Source organism: Cavia porcellus, unplaced genomic scaffold (assembly GCF_034190915.1).
Source record: "Cavia porcellus strain 051 isolate PalLab524CR breed Dunkin Hartley unplaced genomic scaffold, mCavPor4.1 scaffold_13, whole genome shotgun sequence".
NCBI classification, from domain to species: Eukaryota; Metazoa; Chordata; class Mammalia; order Rodentia; family Caviidae; genus Cavia; species Cavia porcellus.
In genome coordinates this window covers 17713061-17728074 of record NW_026947496.1, presented here as the reverse complement: position 1 = coordinate 17728074, position 15014 = coordinate 17713061, and the positions used below count along the sequence as shown (strand labels likewise).

Below are 15014 nucleotides of genomic sequence, written 5' to 3'. Positions count from 1 at the left end.
AGCACACTTGCGAGTGTATCCAGGTGGGGCGTGCAGGTACAAACTTGGGGACCGCATCTGGTCCCTGCCCCTTCCTCTCCGGTGCTGTTTCCCTGTGTTCTGCTTCTGGGCCACCATGAAGTAAGCAGCTTTGCTCCACCATGCTCCTCCACCATGTTTCTGCCTTTGGCCCAGCAGATCACAGACTAAAACCTCTCTAGCTAAGCTACAATGAATCTCTCCACCTCTAACATGTGGATGTCAGGTTCTTTTGCCCCAGCAACAGGAAAGCAGACCAATATAGCCTAAAAATGAAGCACTATAAAAATGAGGCACTCAGCAAAGACATACTTCCTGTGCTTTGAATGTTAAGTTGTCCTCTCTGAAGCTCACATTTGAGTTTCATTGTTATTATGAGGTATTAAGAGGTGAGACCATCTCCTTAAGAGATAATTAGGTCTCTGCCTTCATGAATCGGTTAGCCCATTCATATAATTAATAGATGAGCAGACTGATGAGTTAAAGGGTTTCTTGGAAGTAGATCTGTTATAACAGTCAGTGTGGTAGGACTTTGGAGTACCCTGTGTGTCTCATTTTAATGATCCCCTGTTTCACTCAGGATTTTGCCAATAAGAAGGTCATCACCAGATATAGCCCTTTGACTTTGGACCAGAACCATAGATCAAATAAACTTCTTTTCTTTTAACTTGCTCAGTCCATGGTATTATGTTATTAGCAACAGGAGGTTGACAAAGACAACACTGATCGGGTGTTCTGCAGAGGGCTGGCCTCAGGCCACAGGTTAGAGCTGAGTCTAGTGCTGGTGAATGGATGGAAAACAGCAAATGCTCAAGGGCTGAATGGATTTAGGAAAATCAGTGTTTGAATATGGTAAATGAGTACCTCCAAGAAGGAAAGAAAAGAGGAAGAATCATTTAACAGTGGGGGTCATGCATCATTTAACAATGTGGGTACCTTCTGAGAAATGCATTGTTGGGTGACTTTGTTGTATAAACTTCATAGAGAACACTTCCACAAACTAAGAAAACTAGAACATCACTGGGCAACTGAATCTGGGGAGCCACCATTGTATATGTGGTCTGTCACTAAATCACTGTAATGAAGTGCATGACTCTGAGATGGAAAAAAAATAATGACACCACACAAAGGAGATAAACTCAAGAAGAGTCAATGGTGATTCCTAGATCCGGTACAAAAGGAGCACATAAAAAGTCACGCACCTCGAGGGGCAGGGAGTGGGGTGAAAGCACTGGGGCTGCTGGCATGGGAGCCGAGGACAGGAGCAATCAGAGACTTTGTAGAATGAGAGACGCATTGAAGGAAGAGAGAATAAATTATTGTTGGAAGAAATTGGTACGGGCACATTGCTGGAACAAACTGGGACAGAATTTCCAATCAAGACCTTCAGCAGAAGAAAATAGGCAAGGGACAGGAGGCAGAAATGCAATTTGAAGTCTGGAAACAAATAAATTTAATTTTATAAAGAAGCACAGGAACTCTATCATTAGCTGCAATTGGAGACATTGATGGCTACTCTAATACTCTTATGTGTCTGGGTTCCAGTGTTATCTTCTCCTTTTTTCTGAAGCTTAACAGGCGATTCTTTTCTATTTGCAAAACAGAACTGGTTCCAGGGCCTGCAGTTTACTTGCCCTCCTAGTTTTGTGCAGGATCAACTTAATTCCTGCTTTGCTTGGCACAAGCTTTGTATTTATGGTAGATATCTGGAAGATAAAGGATGTGTTTACTTTGCTCTGTATCTCCTTTTTTGAGCCTTCTGATCTGCCGTAGTTTTTCAAAAGGAGACTCCAGCCATGTTCTCTTCTAAGAATACATTTTCCTCTGTTTTATATGTGTCTGCTTGTGGTGTAGCAGGAAGAAAGCACGATGCAGCACTTCTGCAGAGGCCATTGTCTCTTATGCATTTCAATATAATCAGAGAGGAGAGGAAATGCTTTAGTGAACTAACCTGTTGGACCCTAAAAAACAAACAAGCCCATTTCTTGAAACTACACAATGTGTCTAAAAGCAGGCTCCACCCCAGTCCCAAATCAACACTGCCTAAACCAAAGAGAAGCTGAGAAGAATGAGCACCATCTCCACCCAACACCCGCAGACTCAAAATGTCAAACAAGAAGTCTTTCCTTACTCTTACACCTTGTGCTTTTTAAACGTGTCTAGAAAAAAAATGGCAGATAAAACCTGTTATGTGTGCCGGACTGAGAGTTTTCTATAATTTCTTTTCTTTATGGGGTCCCAATTTTAGGCACAAACAACCTGCCTCAGGTGACTCAGCGGCTGTGCAGAGTTATGACTGAACAGCTGTCCCCCATCACTGTTCAGTGCTACATGGAGGTGCATGGCCCCAGGGACATCTTAGTCACAAACGATGGAAGTTCTGGGACATCCAAACCCAAGTGTTACCACTCTCCATTTCCCTACCCATGATTTGTCTCCACAAATCATAAATGTACAATGAATGAAGCAGAATTACAATGAGACATGAACACAATGTGCAGGTTAAGGATTCCTCATTCAAAATGCTTAGGACTAGAAATGTTCTGAACTTTGGATTTTTAAAAATATTTGCATATACAAGATGAGGTTACCTTGGGATGAGACCAAAGTTTAAATGCATTTATGTTTCATACACACCTTATAAACACAGTGTGAAGATAATTTTATGTAATATTTTTAATAATTTTGTGCATGACACAAAGTTTCATGATGAGGAATATTTCACTTTTGGCATTAGGTGAATGCTCAAGACCTTTTGGACTTTAGAGCGTTTTGGTTTTTAAGATTTTCAGAATAGGGATACCCAATCTCTACCAATTTACATTCTTAACAATTAACTATAGTAACAACTTACATTCTCAATCAATTTATATTCTTAACAAATAGTATCTGCCATCTACTGACCATTGAAGTAGACACTACTGGGCATTACACCGGAAAAATGCTCATTTCTGCTGTTAAAGACATTCAAGAAAGACTCATGTTGTGACTTCCCACATTAGTTTTTATTCATGAGCTTCTTTTTCACATTTTGCTTTTACATAGAATTTTACACGTAGAAAAGGAAAGTATCTTGAAGTATCACTGTTAAGTGTAAATAATGTTTCAAAACCATCTCAATTAGAAGTTCCCACACTTATGGATCTAAAATGCAATCCCATTTCTAACATTCAGACATTCCTTGTTTAGCAGCTGAGCTCTGTTCCTTTGACTAGGTCATTAAATAAATTGATTGCTAAATGAGGAATTGTATATAGTATATACATTTCAATATTCAGAACAAAGAAATGGTCAAAGGAAAATCTAACTCAATGATTTTGCTTTTATTTACATAACCCTTACATGCAGTACTATAATGTATAACAGAGTATAAAACTACAGTACTTCACTGTACTATGAAGTAGAATCATCAAAAAATACAGTATTGTACTGTAGAAGCTGCCATAAGGCCACAGTGCTGCTGACATTCCTGCATCATACTCCAAATGGAAGTCTGAAGTATGAGCAGGGCGTCCTAAATCCAAATAAGACACCTCAATCGTAAGTCTGGACAGTCATTAAACAGGTAGGTCATTAAATTAGGAATATCTGTATAAACCAGTTCAAATCCCAGCTCTATAATTTCTAACTGCAATTAGTCTCCATTTCTTACCCTGTCAAATGAGGTTAACAATACCACGTCTATCGGTTGTGAGATTGATGTTCACAGGCATAGACAGGCTCATACATGACTCACATCACAGACGAAAGGCACTAGAGGGTAACTACAACTGTTGCTGTTACCAGTATAAAACTGTGGATACATGGTCTACCTGAGAAGGAAGGAGCTATCATCTACACTCTGAAATAGTGGAAACTGGTTTCAAAGATGGCCTTGAAATTCACATCATCGTTACTCTAGTCCAGTGACTTTGACCTTGAGAATACTGTGGATATGAACCTGGACCAACTGTGGACCTAATTTTTTTTTTTTTTTTTTTTGGTCTTTTTCATTTTTATCGGTACCAGGGATTGAACTCACGACTGCCTGCTTGCAAGGAAGGCGCTTACGCCACTGAGCTAAACCCCCAGCCCCTAGACCTAATTTTTAAAAAGGCCAGACACTTCCCACTTGTGCTTCCTGGTGGCCCTGAGCTGCCTGATAGAGAGACCGTAGGAAAGACGCTTTTAGGGACCCAAGACCATACAGAGAGAGAATGCAGTCCAGCTTTCCCCATATTCTGTGAGGCTCTAGATGACTCTAATTCTATCTGTTTCCAAATGCATAACAGACTCCAAACGAGCATCAGAAGAACCACCCTGCTGAGCCTAGCCAGTGACTGCAAACCTTTCAGAGCTTTTAGTGATGACAAACAGCCTGCTACAGCACATGTGCCACAGGCTCACTGTCCTAAGCCCTAGACAGCAAAGTGGTGGCTGCCTTAAGTCACTGAGTTTTGGAGTTTTTGTTCCATAGAATAAGTGATTCAAACAACATTCTCATACATTCTCATAACCTGAGCTTCAACCTGTACTGTTATTTAGCTTAAAATAAGTCTAATAAAACAAAAACTAATAGTCTTTCATCTTATGCTGCAATAACTACCTTCTCTCCCCTTTTAGATCTAGATTAAATTATAATGGTGTGGTTGGATGGCCACTGGATTGAATTTCAATTTTATATGTACTGCATGGAGATAAAGAGAAAATGCAATTTATATTCTTGACTTGCAAGCAGAGTCCTCTGTACGTACATCTTTTGTATTGTAATGTAAATTTTATTTTTTGTATATACATCTTTCATACCCAATACTAGAAGGTTCTATAGTCTTTAGCTTGTACCTATTACAGATTTTTAAAATGGCAGGCCATTAAGTCTACTTGGTCTTCTCACCCCTAAATGTTCTCTTTGTGGGTAACAAGAGACATACAGGAATATTCTCTGTCTGTGCTTGACCTGTTCTATTTTTATTTATCTACTTTTGGTGCTGGGGGATTGAATCCAGATGAATGTTCCAAACAACTGCCTACAGGAATCATGTGATCCAGAGAGATGCTGAAGGCTAGTCAATTTGGTTTGATGACTTTTATTAAAATCACATGCTAAATAATATTCTGCTTATTAGAATGTTTGTTTTTCCAGTCATGAGGGTTTTCATGCCTGAAAAATGTGTGGAAATATATTTCCTTGGCTTCCCAGACATTCTGCTGATGTTTCCATTTCTCTTGGAATGTCAAAGCCATGTTAAGGCAAATTTTATAGCTTGACAACCTGATAAATCTTAAACACCTCCCTTCAGCTTATAGCTTCGTTTGGAGATTACTATATATTTCTCCTCCTTTCTGTCAGCCAAATTTCTTAAAGGAATTATCTACTTCCTCTTCTGGCACTCATTCCTCAACCATATGCTAATTAGATCTCAGCCTTAAGGCTTCTCTGAAATATTATCCCCAGGACACCAAGGATGAGTTGTTATTAACGTACTGGCCACTTCCCAGGCCTTGCCATGTTGCCAGGACATGTCAGAGTGGACTCTTTCTGAGACTCCCTCTTCTGGTTCAGTGATGCTTTCCGCCGCTCCTGGGGTTCCTCTAAACTCCAGAGGGAGACTTATCTGCCTTCTCTGTTTCTGCCTACCCCTTCCAGGCCGGTGGTCCTCAGGGTGCAGAGGTAACTCACCCTGAGTTTTGGTCTTACTTTACTCTCCCTGGACTTTTCATCCTACAGCCTCAGTGATCCTTGTGGTGCTTGTGACTTCCCAGTCTCCACTGCTAGTCAAACTTCTTCTGTTCCCCAATCTCTACCCACAATGTCCCCTCTAGGTGACATCTTGAAATATACGGAAGCCAGCACTCCCCAAAATAAATTGATAATTTCCCCCACCAACCTGATCCTTTTTAGTGGCCCTAGTATAAAGAATGGTTCTAGCATCCACCTAACTGCTCAATGAGAAATCTAAGAAGAGTTCTTTATTCCTCCTTTCTCTTCTACATCCAATCTATAATCAAGTCTTGCTTATTTTGTTTTCTAAATATCTCTTGGTCTGTTCATAGCCTTCAGCTCCCAATGTCACTATTTTAATTTAGGCAGTCTTCATTTCTCCCCAGCATTATAATAAACCACCTGCTAAACAGTTTCTCTGTTAACAGAATCAGTAACAACACTTAATATTCCATTTGATGTGACAGTAATGAGATGTCTTTAATTCTATCATAAGTAAATTATTTCTCATTATAGACACAAACATGTACATGTTGGTGTTACATTATAAATTTGAAGACAACATTTGGTGCCATGCCAAACTACAGAAGCTCCTTTGAGAGTTTCTTATTGCCTTAGGATAATGTTCAGACTCCTTACCAACCCACACAAGACTTTTCAAGAGCAGACCCCTACCCATATCTCTATTCTCATCTCTCACTACTCTCTGCTCCTCCGCCAACAATTCTTTTGACCATAATCTCCTTTAAGGCTATTTTTCCTCTCTCCTCCATGCTTTGTGATATTCTGTTCTGTCTAAGAAGATTGAAGACTCCTTCATGTTTATTACCACATTCTTTGGTTAAACATCCATTTCTCTAGGAAGCTGTTATGGTTTGTGTCTGGATGTCCCCCAAAGCTTCATGCAGTCATGGAGGGGCAGGCTTTTCAGAGGGGTCTGAATCTAGAGTTTGTGATTGGTTCATTGTCACATGCTAAGGTTGGAGGTGTGAGTGCTACATATGTCCTAGGACAGGTAACTTGCATGCCATATAAATGAGGGAAAGAGGCTTGTCCTCTATTTTGTTCTTGGTGCTTTTCAGTGTCTTCTATCACCACGAATGGCTGTACTTCTGCCGTGCCACTCTGTGTTGGAACGAGCTGATTATGGACTGGAAGCTCCACAAACTGAGCTAAACCTGAAATAAACCGTTCCTTCCTTCATTTTGGGTGTCAGGTATCCTGTCTCAGCAATGAGAGAAAAATAACTATGACAGATGCTTTTCTGGCAACTTGAAAGTTTGCCAGGTTTGTCTCCTTTGACTCCTCAGAGCTAATGTACCTATACTATCATATTATGTATATAGTTTATTATAATCACTTATCTAACTTTTCTTTAAGACCATAAAGTCGGGAAGTAGGAACCAAGTCTGTCCTCATGGTGGCAATCTAATGAATAAGGGCAGTGTCTGGTACATTAATAATTACAATTGATATGTTAAATCATTACCTTTTATGAGATTCTTATGATTTAAAGCCCCAGACCCTGAACAAGTGAACAGCATTACTTGGTTACCTAGAAAAATGGGGACTTTATGGGAACACTGAAGTTAGGGTGTAAAGGCCTGCAGCGAGCTCACTTTCAGGCACACAAGTAACTCTTCACCATTATTTTTTTTGCATCCTATCAGTTTCGTGTCTCTGCGTGAGTGGGAAGAACAAAAGTCTCAGCTCAACAGCCGTGGGGCTGACACTGATCATTCATGGTAGACGGTGCTGGCTGTGTGCTGGGTAACAGTGGTCTGCAATCCTGTGCTACAAAAAGGGATCAAGACAAGCCTTGATGCAATGTCGTGGCTCATGCTTCTACTCCAAGGATTGCAATTACTTCCCTGATCACAGGGAACGCCAAGAATTTGTAGCAGAGGGAAGAATTAGTGACATGGGTCCAGCATGGGGTCAACCATCCTGGGTATTAGGGACAGACTCTTCCTGAAAAACCTGGAAGCTTATCACACATCTTCATAGGTCCAAAGGAAGAACACAAGATAGGCTGTCTACCTATTTAAACAACTGTATAGAAAGGGGCTTTTCTGGGAAGGGATTCTGGGGGTCTAGAAGTTGCTGGTGTTAGCAGCAATCATGGTGAAATGACAGAAGCAAGGGCTTCCCCTGAGGCAGGGGGACAGCTCAGAAGTCAGTGTGGCTCCCAGTGTTGCCGTCTTTCATTATTGCCGTCAGCTGGACGGGGCTGGCGCAGGCAAAGCCCAGTGCCATCATTTATAAGGCTGGCCGAAGAGGCAAGCCATTCCTCTTCTCTGAGAGTTCTGGTCTTGTTATATGACTTCCTGTACTGGGTGGGTTTGCCAACAGCTGGAGCAAGAGATTAAAAAGCAACCTTTGATTTTCCCATGAATCATTTAAATTGCAATACTTTAGTGGCTTAAAAATATGGTGAATGAAAGACCTCTCAAGTTGGAAAAAGAAAACACATAGAATCACCCCGAGGAAATGCCAGTTCTACAATTCGTTGACTACTAAAGCCAAAGAGGAAAGTTCCTTTTATTTTCCTTGTGAATAAAAATAGCGAATTATTATTAGAAAACAGACACACAACTGTTTAGGAGAAGGCTGGATCGTGCACTGTGTCTTAAACAGGGACCCGACAACTTCTTAGTTTGCACCTCCCCCCTCGGCTGCTCCCTGCCATGGTTTTAGGCTGCATTTTTCTCCCCATGGCACTGCCTGGCGAATCACTGATTTATACAAATCAGTAAAGAGTGCCGCTCTTTACTCCCAAGTGCCTGCCTGCCCAGAGGACTTCTGCAGTGATTCCGACTCACTATTTAACATTCTCTGCCCTCTTTGGAATTTGCGGTCTATTGATTTTTGCTAATTCTTTCCATCTGCCAGACCTCTTCTTTCCATTCTCATTGCAAGTTCGATTCTGCAGCATGTCCTCGCAAAAGTTACAACTCCTGGTGCTCGTGAATGTGACATTAATAGGAAAGGGATCTGAATGAGATTACTCTGGATATGGATGGGCGTTGACTGCAAGGCGTTGTGTCCTGATCAGAGAAAGGAAAGAGGTTTGGGACGAGGGAGACTGAGAGGAGAAACCATCTGAAGACGTGGTGGTGGTTAAGGATTGACAGCAGCCACCAACAGGCAGGAGCAGAGATGGAACACATTCTCCCTCAGCCTTTTAGGGGAACCAATCCAGCTGATGCTCTTTTTAGACTTCAGGCCATGGGAGCGGAGAGGAAATAAAGATCTGGTGCTTTAAGCTATCACATTTCTGGTAATTTACAAACAGCCTTAGAAGACTAATGCAAATACCTCAGTTTCCCTCCTCTGAACTTCTTTTCATTTATCTGGCAAAACTCCAGGCCAAGATGAATTCCACTATCTTCTCTGCCCAGAGCTATGCCGGGGCAGCCCAAGCCACTGAGCAGAGTCGGGAGGTTCACGTGTAGCAATACCCCTCATCCGTGGTTCTGTGTTTGTGGTTTCAGTTACCCATCAACAGGGACCCAAAAACATTAAACAGAAAATTACACAGATAAACAATAGTTTTAGTTTTGCAGCACTGGGGACTGAACCTAAGGCCTTCACATTCAGCTAATCTCCAGCCCCTTTCCCTTTTTATTGTGAGACAGGGTCTTGCTAAGTCATTCAAACTGGGTTTACAGTCCCCATCTTCATCCCTTGGTGTCCCAGAGTGCTGGGATAACAGGTGTGGTCCACCACACCTGCTTTAGTTTATCAGTTTTTAGCCCCCTTTGAGATAGGGTCTCATTCTGCAGTTCAGGTTGGCCTTGAACTTTCTTTGTAGTCCAGGCTGACCTCAAAGTCACAGTGATCGTCCTGCCTCAGCCTCCTAAGGACTGGGATTACAGGCCTGCACCACCACACCTGGCCTAGGCAACCGGTTTTAAACTGTCATCATGTCTAGTACTGTAGTGTGATGAAATCTTTCCTGGTCTTGCTCTGTCCAGCCCAGGACTTGAATCATCTTTTGCCCACGGTATCCACCCTACTAGCCCCTAAGCTGCCTTCTTGGTGATCAGATTTGCCGTCTCCATCTGGCAGTACTTGAGTTCAAGTAACCATTACTTTACTCAGCAACCTCCAAGCACCAGGGTAGTGATGCTGGTCCTTCAAAGTCCATAGTTCATACCACATAATTATTACTGCAGCATATTGTTACAGTTGTTCTATTTTACCATTAGTTGTTACTTCTTAAGTGTCTAAGTTATAAATGAAATTTTATCTTAGGATGTATTGTAGAAAAGACACAGTACATATAAGGCTCAGAATGATCCCTGGCTTCGGGTATGAACACATCCCAGCAGGGAAGGTGGGACTGCTGTAGATTCAGTCATCAATCTGGATCATGCTCAACTTTAAAAACTCCCTCTCTCTGGCCACTTGGAGATAACCTCAGCTATTACTTTTAAAAAATCAGCCAGCAGACAGGGTCATCAAGCACATCTATCATCCCACCTTCCACCGCAGCAGCCTCCTGCATCCTTCTTATTTCAAGGAAGTTCATTCTTTTTCTTCCTGTCCTTTTATGCACCTCACTCCTGCTTCTCAGCTCCCCCACCTCTCTGTCTTGTCTCATATATTTTCTGAATCTGTACCTTTTTTCTGGATTGTTCCTATTGGTTTTTCTTGGTTCTGTCTCTTCCATCATGAAGCAATGTAGACACACCAGAAGGCACAGATGCAGCCAGTGAAAACACACGCACAGGCGCACGCACGCATACACACACCCCTACAGGCTCAGTTTCATTACCCACTATTTCCCAGTTTATTCCCCACTTTGCTTCCAAACTTCTTTAAAAAATTCCTATTTCACCCCAATTCCTCATTCCATAGTAACCTAGCATCTGCTCCCAAGAATACACACAGACAGCTCTTGGTAAGCCTCTGATGACCTGTAGCTGATTGGAGGCACATGTTTCTCTGTATTTCTTCCAGCTTTCCACTCTCCAGTCACTGATCTTTCTTGCTTTCCTAGACTGCTCATGCCTGTTTCTTCAACCACAGGGCCTTTTCACATGCTATTTCTACCACATGGAGTATTCTTTTCCTTCATTCCTACCCCTCCCTCAGATCTCTTCCTTAAAAAGACCTTCCTGACACTAAGGCCAAGTCCCCTTTCACTCTCTCTTTCCCATTCTCTTTCTTCCTTTTCTGCCCTGCCCTGTCACAGGTGTGATCTTATCTTTACTTTGTGAATTGATGCTCTGCCCCTTCCTTTAAATTGTGCACGCCATGAGGTCACCAGCCAGGTCTAGTGTGGCTCTCAAGACATCCCCCGAGCCAAGGACATCCTGGTACATGGTGGGCACTCAGTGGATGATTTTCCTGCTTTTCCACCCCACACCCTGAGTGCATAGGAAATCAACCCCTGTGGCTCCTCATTTTATATTAAGGGGAAATAAAGGCATTACTCAGTGGTCCTGTCACAGTGGATGCCTGTTGGTCCCATTTTCCTATAATACAGTTCTGTCTCCCAGGAATTCAGAAATGATCACTGCAGCAGACTATTTGGGGATGCTCTGTCTGCCCTGTTTTGGAGAAGCTGCAATCATCTGTCTCCATTCCCAGGTGGGGGTCCAGACACGCTGAGGGCAGCTGTTGCCTGAACCCCTACGAAGCTGGGCTAACTGCCTCACGGCCCCTGGGCTGCTGGAACACAGGGCTCATCTCCCTGAGGACTCCTTATGCTAGGATCTTACAGCAGAGCTTCCAAGAGACCTCTATCTCGAGAGCTTTGCCAGACCCAGAGGCTTCGACCCTGAGTTTCACTATTGCTACTGAGGTTTTGGTGCTAGGGATGGAATTCAGGGCCTGCTAGGCAGGTGCTCTATGGCTGAGCTACTCCAGAGGCAGCCCAGCCTCTGGGTCTTAATGCTCAGGCCTTCTGAGCACACAAACCTTCAGCTTACAACATGCAGGATGTGTGGGGAGCGTGCAATGTGGCGATCTGATTTCAAAAGATTCAGTCACTATGGATGCCAAAAAGGACCAAAATGTTGACAGCGTAATTTCCTGATGCAGTTTCTTTGGTATTTGAAGGTGTTGTATGTACTGTTACTCTCCTGGAACTTGAGTTACAGTGAAACTGTAGCCAGCTAAGTGTGGCAAATTACAGATGTGTAAGCTACAATAGGCCAACCATGCGTCAGGCTGATCTCCTCCTGTGTGTTCAACAGGGTATACAATTTTAACAACAGAAAGGCAGTATGTGGGCTTATTGTTAAAACTGTGGGCATTACTGTCCATGGCAAAGGATATTTTTAATATATTGATGAAGATTTTCTTATTAACCAAACTCCTCTCAGGTTCCCCCAAGCTCCTATTGTGATGGTCCTGAATAAAGTTGACTTTTATTCAACAAGAATCATTCCATAATTTTTTTATCAATATCTATGCAAGACAAATATATGCATACTGGTAATCTTCTTGTGTATTTGTAGTGACTCATTCGCATGTAAGAAAATAAAGTACTATTTGGACCTATGTACAATTTATTATGTTGAACATCCTTAGGTGGTCATATTTCTTCTTTGGGTTATGATCTAGCCCAGGAAGTATTTTCTTTGCAAAACTAAGTAATAAAAGTTCAGAATCCACTTAAGAAGAAAAAGTACTATGAGGTAAAACACTGAACATTTTTACTAAAATAACTTCAATTATATGATGAATTCATCCATCTCTTATCATATAAAGATATTCTATAGTGTATCCGTTACCTTCTCCGATTCAGAAGCAATTTTCTTAATTAACACAAACAAAAATTATATATAAATATTGTATTTAGCTGCCAAATTAGTCAGCTTGGCTATGTTGATCACAAAACGTTCCTGGGAGTGGTGTGAGCATAATTTAAAGGTAGCAACTTTGCTTGTCACATGTTTAGATTCTTTCCTCCAAAAGAATGAAAACTTTCCAGATTTTAAATGATTCATGAGTAATTTGCTGTCTTTGTATTCGCATCCATTGAAAGGACAAGTTTTCCAGGGTCTCGAAGATGTCAGCAGAGGCAGTCAGGGAGCAGGACTGGGGCTTTGCCTGTGGCCTTGCCAAAGGAATTCATCAAAGCCCCTGATTTGCCAGAAGGAAGTGCATAAACCACCCCAGTACTTAGGGATTCAAGCCTATAAATGGCAATTATTTAAATGACGTGTGTTTGTATTATGATGAACCATTTTGCATAGCAAAGTCAGGTGGGATTTTTTTTCACTGTTTATAGAACACTTCTATTTTCCTTCTGTTCACTATCCTATACCTGACCTTGCCTACAAAATACATTTCATTTAGCTGGTTTTTAAAAATTCTTTCTATAATGGACACATCATTGTATATCTTTATGCATTACAGTGTAATAATCTGATGCATTGCACATACTATATAATGATCAAACCAGGGTAATTAGCATTCGTTTCTCCTTAAACATTTACCATTTCTTTGTGTTGGGGAACTTCGAGCTCCTCTTGTCTAGTATTCTATGAACGTATGATAAACCCTTGTGGCCAGAGCCACCCCGCTGTGCTGCAGGACACCCGCACTCACTCCTCCTCTCCAGCTGCATTTTGGAGGAGACTTTAGCCGGCACCCACCCCTTCCCATTTCTGCACCAGTGAGCTGCATCCTCATCCTTTAAGCAATCGGTACAAAGACAGAACGTAGATGACCTTGGCCAGGGCAAAGGGGCTCAGTCAGTAGGGCCATGATTTAGACAATTAGGGGACCAGAGGGTCATTTTTACCTCAAGAATTAAATCACAGCTACAGGGCACTGAAGCTTCTGAGAAACAGGGTCAGAAAACACAAACAGTGTCTACCACAGGACTGCTTAAGATTTTAAGAACTGCTGTGACTTTTTGCATAGACTTTTCTATGTCTCTCATTCTCTTTCCTTCCCCAAAGTGACTGGTATGAAGATTTTTGGGTCTGTGGACTGATGTTTGGGCACAGAAAGTGAATCATCTCTCACTTCAGAGTTACTTTGGGGACAAGCCAAAGGAAGCCCAAAAAATAGAAGAGGCGGTTCTGAGTAGGAAGGAAAGCAGGCTGGGTTTCTGGGGACGTAGAGGAAAAGGAAGTGGAAGCCTTGAAGCAGGCCTGAGGACACGCTGGGTACATAACTAGAAACGCAGTGTCCTTCCCGAGTCGCCATGCTGCAGTGCTAAGCCCCAGTGTGACGGTATTTGGAGACAGGGCTTTTGGGAAGAAATTAGGGTTAGACGAGGTCAGGAGGATGAGGCCCTTGGGATGGGAATAGCGCCCTTATCAGAAAAGACTTTAGATGGCATCTATCCCTTTCCTCTCTCACACACACAACTCATGACCACGGGCAGCAAGATAGTAGCCGCCATCTACCCGCTAAGATCAGAGATCCCAGGATAAAATCTATCTTGGGGACACTTCAATCTTGGATTTCCAGTCTCCACAATTGTGAGAAGTAAATTTCTCTTATTTAAAATATTCAGGGAACAGTATTTTGTGACAGGAGCTCAACCAGACTGGGACAAAACTAAAATGAATTTCACTATCTCATCTCAAACCCAACATGGTGAAATAATGGCTTTTCTCTCTCAATACCCTTAGCTGCCTAAAGATATCCTCCTCTCTGCCTAAAGAGACCCAAAGTCTCCACAAATACTCATGTGAGGCACTAATTCGTATTCCCATTGTACAGACGAGGAAACAGAGATACAAAGTTAGGTAAGCAGAGCAGACTCATATAACCAGCCAGGAGCAGAGCTGGGCTCGAGATCGAGGCATGGCCACTCCAAGATAAGACTTGCATGAGCTATACAGTTAATGCTTGTCACTCCAGCGATGACTCATTTCCATTCTTGATCTCCCGTCTTGTTCAGGAAACATTTACTCAAGACTTTTCCTCCACAAAAAAACCTCATCTGCCAATGACTTTACATAACTCATTTTCTGCTGTGTGCTGACTTTTACTGGAGCAGTGAAAATAAGAAATGGATTGTCACTGCTACAAAGCAAGCATCCAAGTCCACATTACTTATAGAGCAAAGAAAATTGGTGGCTTTGAAATTAAAAAATAACAATAAAGGAACCAACCCTGAGATATGAGAAAACCACAGAGACTGTAAAAAAACAAAAAATAAAAAACCACTCTCAGCCATCCTGAGGAATTATTAATGACAGGAGCAATTCTGAGGCTTGAGCCTCCCCTTGGTGTAGACAGCTTATGATAATTAAATTCTGCCAATTAAGATACAGACTGGAATTCAACTCATATCAGTGAGGGATGAAGGATGCCACCA

At 42.0% G+C, this 15014-nt stretch overlaps 2 protein-coding genes across 11 annotated transcripts in view; both read right to left on the bottom strand.

Annotated features, from left to right (window-relative positions):
• Nucleotides 1-15014, bottom strand: part of Phactr1 (phosphatase and actin regulator 1) — a 508872-nt gene that overhangs the window by 191381 nt on the left and 302477 nt on the right. The window lies entirely within an intron of this gene.
• The window catches only part of LOC134478501 (ER membrane protein complex subunit 5-like), a 95781-nt gene extending 80767 nt beyond the window's left edge, over nucleotides 1-15014 (bottom strand). The window contains exon 1 of the mRNA XM_063259897.1: nucleotides 1-15014. This exon is cut by the window's left edge and continues 80767 nt beyond it. The gene's annotated coding sequence lies outside the window, so the exon portion shown is untranslated.